The sequence below is a fragment of the Natrix helvetica genome, assembly GCF_964273705.1.
Source record: "Natrix helvetica genome assembly, chromosome: 5".
Lineage (NCBI taxonomy): Eukaryota > Metazoa > Chordata > Lepidosauria > Squamata > Natricidae > Natrix > Natrix helvetica.
The window spans coordinates 45835189-45850081 of record NC_138551.1 but is presented as its reverse complement, the minus strand read 5'-3'; the positions used below and the strand labels follow the sequence as shown (position 1 = coordinate 45850081).

The 14893-nt window shown below is 39.0% G+C and overlaps 1 protein-coding gene across 3 annotated transcripts in view; it reads left to right on the top strand.

Annotated features, from left to right (window-relative positions):
* Nucleotides 1-10627: 10627 nt before the first annotated feature.
* The window catches only part of STAG1 (STAG1 cohesin complex component), a 219827-nt gene continuing 215561 nt past the window's right edge, over nt 10628-14893 (top strand). The window contains exon 1 of one of the 3 annotated variants that reach the window (XM_081955375.1): nt 10628-10651. The gene's annotated coding sequence lies outside the window, so the exon portion shown is untranslated. Of the gene's footprint in view, nt 10652-10720; nt 10744-10771; nt 10979-14893 lie in introns of those variants that run through there. The other 2 variants (XM_081955376.1, XM_081955374.1) reach the window with 2 other exon arrangements.

Here is a 14893-nt window from a genome sequence, read left to right as displayed (position 1 = left end):
ATCTTAAATATCTTAAATTGGCAGATGATTATAAATAACTGAAAAATACTAGGATTGTCATTAGAAGCAGTCATCTTGGATAACCTAGCCTCCTTTGCAAGGTGCTTAGATTTATTACTAATGGAGTGAGGGGGGCATATCCTCACCCATTGCTTTTCTGCTTCTTTCACCTCTTTTCGCACCTATAATGTAATGAAAAGAAAACGCACACACACACGCACATATATATCCACCTTTATTATTTTTAAAACTTACTCAAGGCATTAAACATATCTAACACAATTTACTCCTCCTATTTTCCTGACAACAACAATCTTGTGAGGTTAGTTGGGCTGAGGGAGTGACTGGCCCAAGGTTACCCAGCTGGCTTTTATAGCTAAGACAGGAATAGAACGGTTTCTTAATTATATTACATTATATTTAATGAATAATATTAAATATGGATTTGTGTTGCCTATGATCTAATGTAGCAAAGTGTAACAAATTTTATACTTATTATGTTTGGATTCATTTGGCTTAAAGAAGAAAACGTGTGAGCGTACATGATAGTAGGTAGTTCCCCATGGCTCTCTGCTATCCTTCCCATATACAACCACCCAGATAGGTTGTTTTTTTCACCCATAACAGATCAGGAGAGTAGAGATTATATTTTTCCCCTTTAGCAGGGGACAGCAGCTGCATTAGCTAGCAAGGAGTAGGAGAAAGCTGAAAACCTAGAGAGGAAAGACTTCTGGAGAGTAGGAAAGGTAATGTAACGGCTGGTAGACCAAAGTCCAGTTGCCTCTTGAAAAAACACCTGTTGTAGCCTGCCTGACGCCGGCCCCTCCAGCAGTGAATCAGAGGAGGAGGAGGCCTGGGAGTCGGGGCAGCATCAGGGCAACCTGGGAGCTCCGAGGGACAAGAGGGAATAATGGTGTTGGCAGAGAGGACAGAGGCGGAGCCTTCAGATGGAGAGTCAACAGCCCCCAGGTCTGGAGGCGGTTGAGGAAGAAGAGGAGGAACAGCTGGGTCTAGTGCCTGATGCGTGACTGTGCAGAAGGCAGAGAAAAGGGGAGCAATGGAAAGCCGTGGGCTGATTCTGGGGAAGGAAGAGCCACCCTGCTAGCGAGGCTCTCTCTGGGGATAAAAGGCAAGGAGCAGAGGTGAATAGGTGTGGCAGACACCTAGTCATCCTGCGGCCAGACGGACTTGATAGCCTGCGAGAGAAACTTTGTGCCGGGGCTGCTGGCACTTCTAATAAAGGAATCTTTTGAGTTCCCATCAGAGGGTTTGTCATGTTTGGGAAGCTGGGCCAGAACAGAACCTTTGGGACAACCATGACCTGATAAGTGAAAATCCCCATAGATCAGGGGTGTCAAACTGGCGGCCTGCGGGCCAGATGCATCACACGCAGGCCACGCCCACCCCAGCTCTGCAAAGGAAAAAAAACTCGAAATGTCACGTGACAGCAACATGATGTCGCAAGTTTGAAACCTGTGCCATAGACATTCAGTACAATGAAATTATTGAAGAAAGCGACAGTAGACAGAATACCTGGTTAAATTACAGAATGAAACTCTTAATCTGACATTAGAATTGAGAAAACATAAGACATAAGGAATTGCCTGCTTAATAGCAAAAGATCTGTAGCTCCAGAATCTATTTAATTCTTTTATGCAATAAATATATTTGCCAGTTATATTCACAATGTATCAGTGATGCTAGCATGATGTATTCAGTGACATCCTACATGACACCATTTACATATCTGACATAAGTCATGTCACGTGCAATGATATCACACGCTTGACGTTCTTGTGGTTTCCTGCAGACTGGATATACTGTATATGTGACAGATACATTACATAAAGTGCTGAATTATTCTTAAGTAGATGCTTGAGCTATTTATCTTTTGCCATCAAATAGGCCTTGATGAATTCACTAGATCATGGGTATCAAACCCAATCGTGTCACATGATGTATTGCAACTTTTTTTGCCTTTGCGGAGCCGGGGTTGGATGTGGCCTGCGCGTGATGGATCTGGCCACAGGCTGCCAGTTTGACACCCCTGCAATAGATCAATCGTCAACAATAAAGGAACAAGCAAGACATATTTCACAGACTAGCACTAAGAAGGGTAGCCATGAAGGCCTTGAAAAAGATACTTACATGCCATGTTGTGTCTATACTTACAAAGATCAACATTTTGCAGGCAGTGGTCCTCCCTATGACATTCTGGGGAAACTAAAGTTGGGTAGGAAAAGCAAGATAGGAAGAGTATTGATGCTTTTGAGCTTTGGTGTTGGAGAAGATGTCAGAGAATTCTGGGAGCAGCCAAGAAAACATGGATAATCAAATAATCAACCTAGATCTAAATCTCATTTAAGACTTAAATCCACAGGCTCCAATTATCCTACTTCAGACACCACATTATGAAAACAGTTCCTAGACAAGGTTCTAATGCTGGGGAAGGTGGAAAGAAAGAGGATGACCAGCAAGGGTGGATAGGTTGAGTTACAGTGGCGATGAGTGTACCATTGGAAGACTTGAAGGAGCGGGTTGATAGATAATTCAATACAATAGCAGAGTTGGAAGGGACCTTGGAGGTCTTCTAGTCCAACCTCCTGCCTAGGCAGGAAACCCTATACCCTTTCAGACAAATGGCTATCCAACATCTTCTTAAAGACTTCCAGTGTTGGGGCATTCACAACTTCTGGAGGCAAGCTGTTCCACTGATTAATTGTTCTGTCAGGAAATTCCTCCTTAGTTCTAAATTGCTTCTTTCCTTGATTAGACCCATTGCTTCTTGTTCTACCCTCAGGTGCCTTGGAGAATAGTTCGACTCCCTCTTCTTTGTGGCAACCCCTGAGATATTGGAACATTGCTATCATGTCTCCGCTAGTCCTTCTTTTTATTAAACTAGACATACCCAGTTCCTGCAACCGTTCTTCATATGTTTTACTCTCCAGTCCCCTAATCATCTTTTTTCCCCACGATCCAATCTTTTTTATTTTTACAGATATTTCCCCTCCCTCCACCCCAACCCTGCCACCCCTCCAACCCTCCCTCCCCCCAACTTCCCAGACCAAAATATAGGGTATAAACATTTAACAACATAAACATTTAACAATCATACACTAACATAAGTGTACATAACATCCCTCTTGTACTTTAACTCCCCTTTTATTAAGCTAAATTTAGATAAGCTTTAACATTCCTTATTCATTCATAAACTAATTGAAGTTCTTTAGTCCAATGTTTATTTGAATATAGTCAATCCATTTTCTCCATTCCATCTTTCTCCTCTGAATAGTCTTTCCAATATGCTGAAATTTTAGCTGTCTCTGCTAAATTAACTACTTTTAACGTCCAATCTTGAATAGTAAGCAATTCTTCATTCTTCCAGCAATCTTGTTGCCATTATCAAATTCAGAATCAAATTAGTCTCTATAATTGTACAGTCTGTAATTATACCTAGCAAAAACAACTTAAGAGTGAACTTTATCCTCTTTTTGAGAATATTTTAAATAATCCACCATATTTTTATCCAAAATGCTTTAGCTTCTTTACAAATCCTCCATGCATAATAATACATAGCATCAACACAATCACATTTCCAACATTTAAATTATAAGTTGGGATACACACAAGCTAACTTTTTAAGATCTAAAGACCGTCTGTAAAACATCTTATAAAAACTCTCTATCAAGTTTTAATCTTGCATAAATTTTTCATTTCTTACCCAAATCTTTTCCCATATTCCCATCATTATTAGACAAAGTTATCAATACCTTTCTACCATTCTTCCATATTTGCATCTTTTTTCCCTTTTAAAAAAAATCTTGGTATCATTTAAAGAAAAAATAAAAAAAACAAAACTTTCATTTTATTACTATTATCCTTCCCAGCAAAAACTATTGTAAGTTCTCCCATTTATCCATCTCTATCTATATTTTGTGCCATAATGGTCATAATTATACTTATGTAATCTCCCATTTAAAATTGTAATATGGAGTCCTAAGTGGATAACCTTTTTTTACTATCTCACATCCTGTTATTTTCTGATTCTTCTTTTGGACTTATCCTGGGCATGGTGGATATCCAGCCTTTAGTACATTACTGTAAAAATCTTTTGCCTGAATTAAGACGATATCTTTCTTATAAATAATTCACCACCAATCCGGCTGGGGCCTCCCATCTATACTGTATCTGGCAATTTCTAAATTCATCAACTAGGAATGCATAATTCCTTTCTGGATCTCAATATTTTAAAAGGAATTTCCTTCAGTACTGCCACCTCCTGTCCTGCCACCTGTAGTTTGCTTTCGTAAGTTGCTTGTAATATTCCATTCCTTGTTTTCCTGGTAACAAAGTAGATTACAATATCTCTTTTTTTTTTTTAACAAAAATTTTTATTGGTTTTTCAACATTTATAGGGAAAAGGGTAAATGGACAGGTATACAAATTATGGCAGTTGCAGAGTGTGACAGGCGCCCCTCTCTCCATACTCATAGTATACATTTATATATAATGCATTGGTATATAATTGATTACAATCAGCATATTAGTTCTGTTACTAAATTCAATCAGATTAGACATTACAATATAAAATCCAGATATAATTCCATTATCACTTTCGGTCAGTTTATAATAATATGATTTTCTTGTTTATTTTTGTGATCTGAGTCTTCTTGCTATTGCCCCATCTCCCTCCACTGGCAGAGCTCTGGCCCCTCCCGTGTCCTGCGTGTCCGCTGTAGTGTCTCGTGTTTTTTCTAGGAGTGTTCTGTTTTTTTCCATAAAGGCCTGCGCCTCTATGGGTGAATTGATTCTAATTCTTGTCTCCTCCCAGAATATCAGCATACCTTCAGGCATTACAATATCTCTTGGTAGTTGTCTCTGTCTGGCAATCCATGAATTAACACGATAATTTTTTTCAATCTGCCAATCATATTCTGCTTTTGGTTCACCAGTTAACTGAGCGAAAGCTTCTGCAAAGATTTCTTTCAAATTTTCTTGGTTATCTTCTTTCAAGCCTCTTATTCTCAAAGCAAATTCCATCACTCTGTATTGTATCATTGTATTCTCTGCCTCTGATTTTTCATTCTTGATTTGAATCTCATCAACTTTATTCTCCTAATTCACATTAGACTGAGTAATTTCTTCCACTCTGTCGTCCAATGATGTTACAATAGCAAACAAACCCTTAAACGCATCCACTGTATCCTCTCTTATTTGTTGATTACGGGTTTGAATTAAGTCCTTAATTTCAGACATTTCATCAGACACATCTTTAAGGGCAGATGTAATTTTTTCTTGCAGAAAAGAGGCTTGTGCCTTTAAAGCATCTTGGAGAGCTTCAAATGTCACTGTTTGTGTATCCGCTAAAGATAATAAAGACTGCAATTTCGGTGGCTGGGCCGGGTGACTTCCAGCACTCTTAGAGGCACTTATTTTAATTTGTTTTAAAGGCATTTCCGAATATTCAAATCACACTTTCCAACAACCAAATTATTGAGTCCAAAAAGTCCACTTAATCACCAAACTTGTTAAATCTTATAGCTCATTAGTAAACCAAAACTGTTTTCTTTAATCTTAAGCTCTTGAGTCTTTTAACCACGTTAACAAACACTTAACAAATACTTTCCTTTTAAGTTTCGCTTTGATCACACCCTTTGACTTCCAGACGCCATATTTATTACCCCTTTGTTCTTCTCAATCTTCACAGAAGGAAGTGATACTGCGTCAGAGTTAAAGTTTATACTTGCAATTATAATCGCTCCTGCCTTTGCTCTGCCTGCTTCTTATTCAATTGTAGATTAAAACATTGATTGCAGGGGTCATCGTGGCGTTTTGTTTCTGCTGCAGCAGAAGCGTCCCAAGATGCGGAGCCTTGTTGGGCTGCTGGGGGGCTCTCACCCTTCGAGCCCCAGAATTGCTCCTGGAGGTCTATGGGTGCTCTACCCTTGCCTGACTGCTCTCCTCCCCCTCTTTCCCGAGGGGAGAGTTTTCAAGCCGCTTGACAGCTGATTTACGCTGTTTTGGCAGTTTAAACACGATCACGAGACTGGCATTCCCAAAGGAACGTCCTTCAACACCTACGGTGCCACCGGAAGTCCCCTAATCATCTTTGTTGCTCTTCTCTGCACTCTTTCTAGAGTCTCCACATCTTTTCTACATTGTGGCGACCAAACCTGAATGCAGTATTCTAGGTGTGGCCTTACCAAGGCATTATAAAGTGGTATTAACTCTTCATGTGATCTTGATTCTATCCCTTTGTTTATGTAGCCTAGAACTGTATTGGCTTTTTTGGCAGCTGCTGCACACTGCTGGCTCATATTTAAATGGTTGTCCACTAGGACTCCAAGATCCCTCTCACAGTTACTACTATTGAGCAAAGTACCACCTATACTGTACCTGTGCATTTTGTTTTGTTGCCTAAATGTAGAACCTTACTCTTTTCACCATTGAATTTCATTTTATTAGATAGTGTCCAATGTTCAAGGTTGTCAAGATCCTTCTGTATCTTTAGCCTATCTTCTGGAGTGTTGGCTATTCCTGCCAGCTTGGTGTCATCTGCAAATTTGATGAGTTCCCCATTTATGCCCCATACATCCCTGCGACCAATTCGCTCGCACAGAGAGGGCCTCCTCCAGGTGCCGTCCACTAGACAATGTCGTGGGGCGGCGCCTAGGAGTAGAGCCTTCTCTGTGGCGGGCCCAGCCCTGTGGAATGACCTCCCTCCGGATATTAGGAATACCTCTGACCTCCGCTCCTTCCGTATTAAGCTTAAGACCCACCTATTCCAAGCAGCTGGCGTGGCTCAACTTTGATCTAACCATATCGCTCCTGACGGGTTTTTAACTGGGTATTTTAATTATATTTAATTTCTAGGGGTTTTAAATACTGTATTTTAATTGTTTTTATTTATCAGCCGACCTCCTCCTTGTGTATGTCTCAGTATATGTCTCTGTTATATGTTTGTTTTGTCCACATATTTATTTCGTATGTTTCATTGTACGCCGCCCCGAGTCCTTCGGGAGAGGGTGCGGCTAAGAAATAAATATATTATTATTATTATTATTATTCCCTCATCCAAATCATTGATGAAGATGTTGAAGAGTACTGGGCCTAAAACAGAGTCTTGGGGTACTCCACGGCACACTTCCCTCCATGTAGATGCCGTTCCATTGAGGACTACACGTTGAGTGTGGTTGGTCAGCCAGTTACGAATCCATCTGGTGGTGATGCTGTCTAACCCACATTCTTCTACTTTATCTAGTAGTAGGTTATGGTCTACCTTATCAAATGCCTTAATGAAGTCCAAGTAAACTATATTGATGGCATTTCTCTGGGCCACTAATTTTGTCACTTTGTCAAAGAATGCAATAAGATTAGTCTGGCATGATCTGTTTTTGACAAACCCATGTTGGCTTTTGGCTATTACTTTGTTTACTTCTACGTGTTCGCTAATTCGTTGCATGATTATCTTTTCCAGAATCTTTCCTGGTATTGAGGTCAGGCTGATAGGTCTGTAATTTCCTGGATCTGTTTTTTACCCTTTTTTGAAGATGGGAACCACATCAGCTCTTTTCCAGTCCTCTGGCAGTTCCCCGGTGCTCCAGGATCTCTGAAAGATATAGTTCAGTGGTTCAGAGATCTTGTTTGCAAGTTCCTTCAGAATCCTGGGGTGTAATCCATCCGGTCCTTGTGATTTGAACTCATCTAGGGTAGACAGGTGCTCACTTACCATATTCTTCCCTATTTCAACTTGTGTTCCTAATCTGATTTTTGTGGTGCTGTTTTTGATAGGTTGGACTGTTTTATCTCTTTGTGTAAAGACAAATGCAAAACATGAGTTAAATAGTTCTGCTTTCTCCCTGTTGCTTGTCACCTTCTTGCCACTTTCTCCCAGCAATGGACCAATTGTTTTCTTAACTTTTTTCTTGTTTTTGACATGTTGGAAGAAGCTTTTTTTTTGTTATTTTTTACTTTTGTCGCAAACCTTTCTTCATTGTGAGCCTTAGCTTTCCTCACTTTATCTTTACAGGCTTGTGCTATTTGCTGATATTATACCTTATTTTGTCCCCCTCTTTCCACTTTTTATACTTATCTTTTTTGTCTTTCAATTTGTCAGAGAGTTGTTTATGTAGTCATGCTGGTTTCTTTTGGGAGCTGTTATTTTTCTTCTTCGTTGGTATTGTGATAGACTGGGCTTTTGTAATCTCATTTTTCAAAATTTCCCAAGCTTCTTGAGTTGTTTTCCCCTTGAGGATTCTCATCCATGGAATTCTTCCCAAGCTCTCTCTAAGCTTATTGAAATTAGCTCTCTTGAAGTCCAAGATTCTAGTTTGACTTTGTTCTACTACTTGTGTTTGCATAATGTTGAATTCCAATATTGCATGGTCATTTGCCTCCGGGGTTCCTGTGGCTTCAACACTTTCTATCATTTCCTCTCTGTTAGTGAGAATTAAGTCCAATATGGCTGATCCCTTCTCTACTTTTTGGGAAACAAAGTTGTCTGCTAGGTTTGTTAGGAACCTGTTGGATCTTTCACTTGTGGAAGAGTTTGTTTCCCAGTTGATGTCAGGGTAGTTAAAATGCCCCATTATTATTGTGGTGTGCTTCCTACATACCTTAGTTAGCTGACTAGCAAAAAGTTCATCTACTTCCTCTGCTTCGTTGGGTGGCTTGTAGTATAGACCTCTGGCAATGTCATTTCCCCCACAACCTTTAATATTGCATTCAAGATAGTTCTCATCATTGTTGTGCTCTATTTCTGTAGAGATGTAGTTACTTCTTATATATAGTGCAACTCCACCTCCTCTTTTAGTTGGTCTATTTCTTTTAAATAATTTAAATCCTTCTAGCTGTATGTTCCATTTGTGGGTTTCATCCCACCAAGTTTCTGTAATGGCAACAATATCGTATCGGCCCTCATTTACTTGAATTTCTAATTCACCCTGTTTATTCCTCATCATGGAAAAAATTTATATGCTCAACAAACCATCAATAAAGCAACAAATCCTGATAGCCAATCATAGTCTAAGTCTTTTTGCTACTAGTATGTTGCTTCCCCAGTGTTTGCCATATAATTTTGACTCTAAGTAAAAATCCTTGCAAATACCTCTCTATTGTACTCTCAAGAAAAATACTTGTGTGTAGTAAACTGTTTCTTTGCCTAATGATAAAGCTAGCTCCGAAGTTGATTGTTAATATTATCAGTGATCCGTTCCAAATGTTATCATTTGATATGTATATAAGTTTTATTAAAACATTTGAAGAATATAAAAGCTGACACAAACTAATGTAAGAAATAAAAAAGAAAAAGAAAAGAAAATGCAAAAATGCAAGAAAAAATGTTGAAGAAAAATAGGAAAAAAAAAGATATAAAGAAATGGCTTTTGATATTCTTCATGGCAGTTATGTACATATTTATCAAACATATGAAATTTATATTTCAACTTCTCTTTCTAAAGTTATATTACTCTTCTTTCTATAATCATCAACACTGTACAAGTCCTTTGTTTCATTTTTTGCAAAATGTTCTTAAGAGGCTTCTTGTTATCAATAAATGTATGAACTGATTATTATGGATAGTGATAACATTCGCTACCTTTTCTAAAGTTTAATCCCTAGATTTCCCCCCATTTCTTAAAGGTTTTCCAGGCACTTTGTTTGTATCTACACTAAATTTAACAATATACTGTTATGATAATTTAAACTGCTTTATTCAGCTTGTTATCTGAAAACTTTTAAATTACAGTTATCACCAGACACTTCTTCAAATGCAGAATCAATGTGAAAATGTTAAGTTTATTTTTTCCCCTAGATTCAGGATGTAATATGCACTGGGAACATGATTTGCAGTATCTCGGGTAGGATTCTTACATTTCCTAGGGTACTTTAAAAATATTGACTCTGATGCATCATTATACAGCTTATAATGTCCTGTTTTTAGTGTTATTCAGCCTTTTGGCAATATTCAAAATGAAAAAGGTATATTTCAGAAGTCCCTGTTGACAGGGTTTTTTTTAATAGTTTTATTTCTGATCTCTTTGAAATTAAACTTTTACAACTATGTAAAGTTTTCTTATTTTAATTGAAACGGGGTTTTGATTTTTGGAACAGTATTACATAGCTCTCTTCTTTGATTGATTTTACATACTGCAATTGCTGTATTTTCTAGTTGTTATTTACATGTTTTTCATAGAGGCTATGTTGAAGTGGCTTTATTTTAAGTTGCCTTCAGAAGGTAGCATAAAATCATAAAAATGTTTTTCACCACTAAATGTTACCTTTACCCAAAAAGTATTCCTGGCATAATACCGGTTCTTTAATAATTTTTATAACCAAAACCATTGTATTAAAAGCAACCTACTTTTTAAATAAGCACTTCGTATTCCTGAACTGAAAGTTACATTATAACATTTAAAGTTATCTTCTGTTTTTGGGGTCATCAAGCTTATAGCCCCCTCTGCGGTTGACCTAGTGAATGACAAGGCAGCATAAAAATTACAAGGGAAAGCTTTCACTCGCGCGTCATTTACCCAAAAGTCAACAACAACAAAAAATGGCGAAACAAAAAGCTACCCCTGGAAGAACGGAAGTGTCACGTAAACCACTTCCGTCCAGAGGTCGAGTTGTTGCGCGCGCAGATAAAAGGTGTACGGTGAGTGCTTGGGGACAGAAAAGAATTGCGCTTGCGCGTCTATTTTCGCGCGAAAGCTGTTTTGGGCGCCTTTAGTGACGGGCGGGGCTCCGGTATGTAATATTTGGACGCGGTCGGCAGGAGGCGCGCTGGGTTTGGTTGGCGGTGGCGGCGGCTGCGCCATTGGCGGGTAGGAAATGCCGCCAGATGGCGGTTTAGGATTGCAGCTCTACTGAGGTGCGGCCCCCAGCACCACCGCCTGTTCGTTCCGGCCCGGCTTGGCCCCGGCCCGCCTGGACCCATCTCCCGTGGCACCGTAGGATTCCCGGGGGCGCTGCCTCAGCTGAGGTAAAAGAGTTAGCGCGGGCGGAGGGAGGGGGAGGGCTCCGAGGCTGAGATCCAAGATGGAGGCGTGAGGGGCGGGGGCAGCGGGCCCTCACTCACTCTCGCTCGCTCGCTCCCTTGTTCACACACTCGAGCCGGGCCAGCGGGCGGGAGTCAGAGGTGGAGGGAGGGAACGGTCGGCCGGGCGTCTCTCGCCGGAGGAAACCGCTCCTCGGCAGCTCCGTTCCCTCCCTGGCCCTGCCCTTTTACTTCCCCGCGGACCCGGGCGACAATGGAAGGGCGGCGGCCCCGCGGGCTGCCTCGCCTCGCTGGCCCTGGCGGCACCTCTTCTGGGCCGGGAGCCCGCTGCTGTGTGCCCGCCCCCATGCAGGGCCTGCCTTCGCTCGAGTGTTCATTTCTTGCTTCGTCTTGGCCGGGCGGCGGCGCTGAGCGAAAGGGACTCCCGTGCCATCTTCGCTCCCTCCCCGCCTTATGTAGCGTTGGCGGTGGCGGGAAGGAGGACTCGGGAAGGAGGGGTTACCAAATAGTGGGGTGCTCGGGGGCGATCAAATAAACCGACGGCTCCATTTCTTGTGGCCAGGAACGGGAAAGCATCACCGTGCCGGGGAAAAGGCAGAAAGTGGGAGGCCATTCGGGGGTGGCGGTGGCCCTTTGGAGGGGGGGGGGAGCTGGCTGACGGTATTTGACGAGTTACCTAAAATGTTAAGATTGAGGATTTGAGTTTGGAAGTAGTAGCTCCCCGATGGGATTGTGGCTCGTTGGGTCTGGGGGGAAAGATGGGAGGTATTCGTTTTTAAATGCTTTAAGGGACAAATCCTTGTATCAGGCAGTGGGGCTGATCCTAGCAAAGTTAAGAGTTCCTGAATGAGAAATGAGTCCTTGCTCAGTGGCCGTGACAAAAAGTGTCTGAACTTTTGCGCTTAGGGCTTTCATATGTGGCTCTTTTTGACTTAATAATGTGCTTAGATTCTCGTACAGGCACAGTAGCAAAGAGAGCAAATGAATGATAATGAGATAACGAGAATAAATGAATCCTATCAACAGCAGCAATACAAGTTATAGGAAGAAAAATAATTCTATCCCTTAACTTCAGTGATAAGTACAGGATACCATTTTTAATATTGCACAAGACTTGGAAAAGCTGATGGGACAAGAAGCTGATTGAAGAAACTTTGTTTTCGAGGTCTTGGATATATACTCTAAAGAAACATTTTTTTTAATGCTAGTGTGTACACAAGACAAACTTTCACATTAACAGCATGGCCCTGGCTGAGATTAAACCGGAATTATGATTCAAGAAACATTCTTATTCATGTTTTAATCAGATACAGTATTGGTAGATAAATATATCGATATTGACTGAAATTATTTTGATAAACAGTTTTTGGATTACCTTTATTGTAGTTTATGAGTTTAGAAGATAGTGAAGTTATTTTCTTCAAGTTATTCACATCATCTGGCTAAGATTTCCAGTTTTGACAAAAAAAGTTGATTTAAGTGATTTTTTTTCCAGACTAAATTGTTAAATACTGTTAATAGCTCAGTATTTTTGAAAAACACATTGCTTGTAACAGTATTATTGTGAATAGCAATTAGTGAGATTACACTGAAAAGCATAAGAATGTATACATTTCTTCTTGTTCCATTAGAGTCATGTAACAGCTATTAAAACAAATACTATGTGCCCAAATAGTAATAAAATGCAAATTGTTTACACAATAACTGGAATAATTGGAATAATTTTGTTCAAGTTGACTTAATTTTCTTGGAAGAATAGCCTTTTACTTTGGAATAATAAATTCTAACTTCCCATGTTATGGTGTGATGACTTTTCAAGGATACATGATGGATAATTTATATTATGAATGGGTAATACGTTTGCAAAAATATATTTAGTGTTGCACCACTGTCTTAGGAAAATAAGTCATTGAACTCAATATGATTAACTTAGTTATTTTCTTAGGATTTGTCGATAATGTAAAATATAATTTATTTATATGCTATCTCAGTAGCATTGGAGATTTTTTATTAATAAGATTAATTTGCAAGTAGGTAGCCATAGGATCATGCTATTTGCTTGTTAAAATATCCTATTTGTGACAACAAAGTCTTCATAAAGTGGCTTATATTTGATAATTTTAAAAACATTAAAATAGCTATAAAAATTTGAACTGAAAGGATCATTAACTGTTAACATAAAACCTTTTAGGAAAATTCTAAATAAAGCAAACAAGCTTTGGTTCTCAGTTTAAAATTGTCCTGTAAAGAATGGGTTTATTATAGATCCTTGGGAAAATAATTCTATGCCTGGGGAAAATATTCTAGGAATAAAGAAGCTGCTATTAAAAGAGAGAAGGTTCTTTGAAATTGATTTTAAGGTCTAGACAGAATCCCTTAGATGCAGGCAATTCTTCAAATTATTTAATTGAAAACTGCTTTAAGCATTAAAGATTCTCTCTCTCTCTCTCTTTCACACACACACACACACACTGTATTGGTAAATCACACCTGTTATAAATACATGCCAGTTGCCAAGCATCTGAATTTTGATCACATGGTCATGGGCAATGCTGCAATAGTTGTAAGTGTGAAAAATAGTCACTTTTTTCAGTGCCATTGTAACTGAACAGTCACTGAAGAAAAAGTTGTAAGTCACCTGTATTTTTAAACTACAAAAATATATAGTAGTTTATAGCCATAGATGATGGGAGTTGACATACAGCAAGGACCGAGAAGTCCAAGGATATATATCATGCTTTCCTGAAAATAAGATAGGGTCTTATTTTCTTTTGACCCCCGAAATAAGCACTTGGCCTTTTTTTGGGGGGAGGTCTTATTATTTTTGAGGTGCAGGAGGTGGAGAGTGTTGTCACCTCATGACTGCTGTGTTGTAATATTTTCAGGGAGGGCTTATTTTCAAAGGAGGGTTTATTTTAGCTCATGCGCTCAAAAGCCCAATTGGGCTTATCTGGGGAGGTCTTATTTTCGGGGAAACTGTATTACTGGCTTTACATCTTTCTAGAAGTGTGGTGGTGACATATAGTATTGAGCTGAAGTTTCTGAATTGTTTTTAATATAGTGCTCGGTTGATTTTGAACTTATTTTAGGTTGAGACAACCAGGAATTCTAGGACTCCATACTGGACAGTCAATACACATTTAAGAAAGTTGTAAAACCACTTACAGGCTTAATATCAGTATTCCTTTGATATCAATAGAGGTGGCTAAGAAAGATCTATCGTGTTTACTAATTATTAGTGTTGAAGATGCAAAAATCATTATAATGCCAATTGAAATAAATTCATTTAAAAAAGAAATTTTGCATATGAATCGAAATGATTATTTTTTCTTGAGTTGTGCCAAAAAGTTGTACTTCGATTTCATTGAATGTATTACATTTTCACTAATAGTATAATACATTGCACATTTTTCTCTCCTCATTTTCTGAAATAGAAATGAAGGTTAGTTATTATAGAATATATTCCTTTTGTAATATTCCAATATTACCATTTTAAAATACATTCTTTTAATATACAATTTAGATTTGCAATTCTTACAGTTTTATATGTATCAGTAACCCAGTCACTTATTTTGTTGGCCAATTCACTTTTTCTAGCCTCATCTAAGTATGCAGTTTTCAATTCCCAAAATTCTCAGCAGTGGCTTTTGTATCCAGGAAATTCTGAAAGCAGAAGTAATTCAGGCTGAGAAAGTAACCAGGAGAAAGTGGGAGGGGTAAAGAGAGAAAAGATATTTGACCATATAGCAAAACAATAGCATGAAACTGATAGTTAAATGAAATATGTGTATAGACAAGTCTGTATGTAATATTAACCTTTAAACTTTTGCAGACAAGTCTTAGATTTCTACTGAATTCATAAAACATGAGAAGCTAAAATGTAAAAATGCAGTTTGTTAG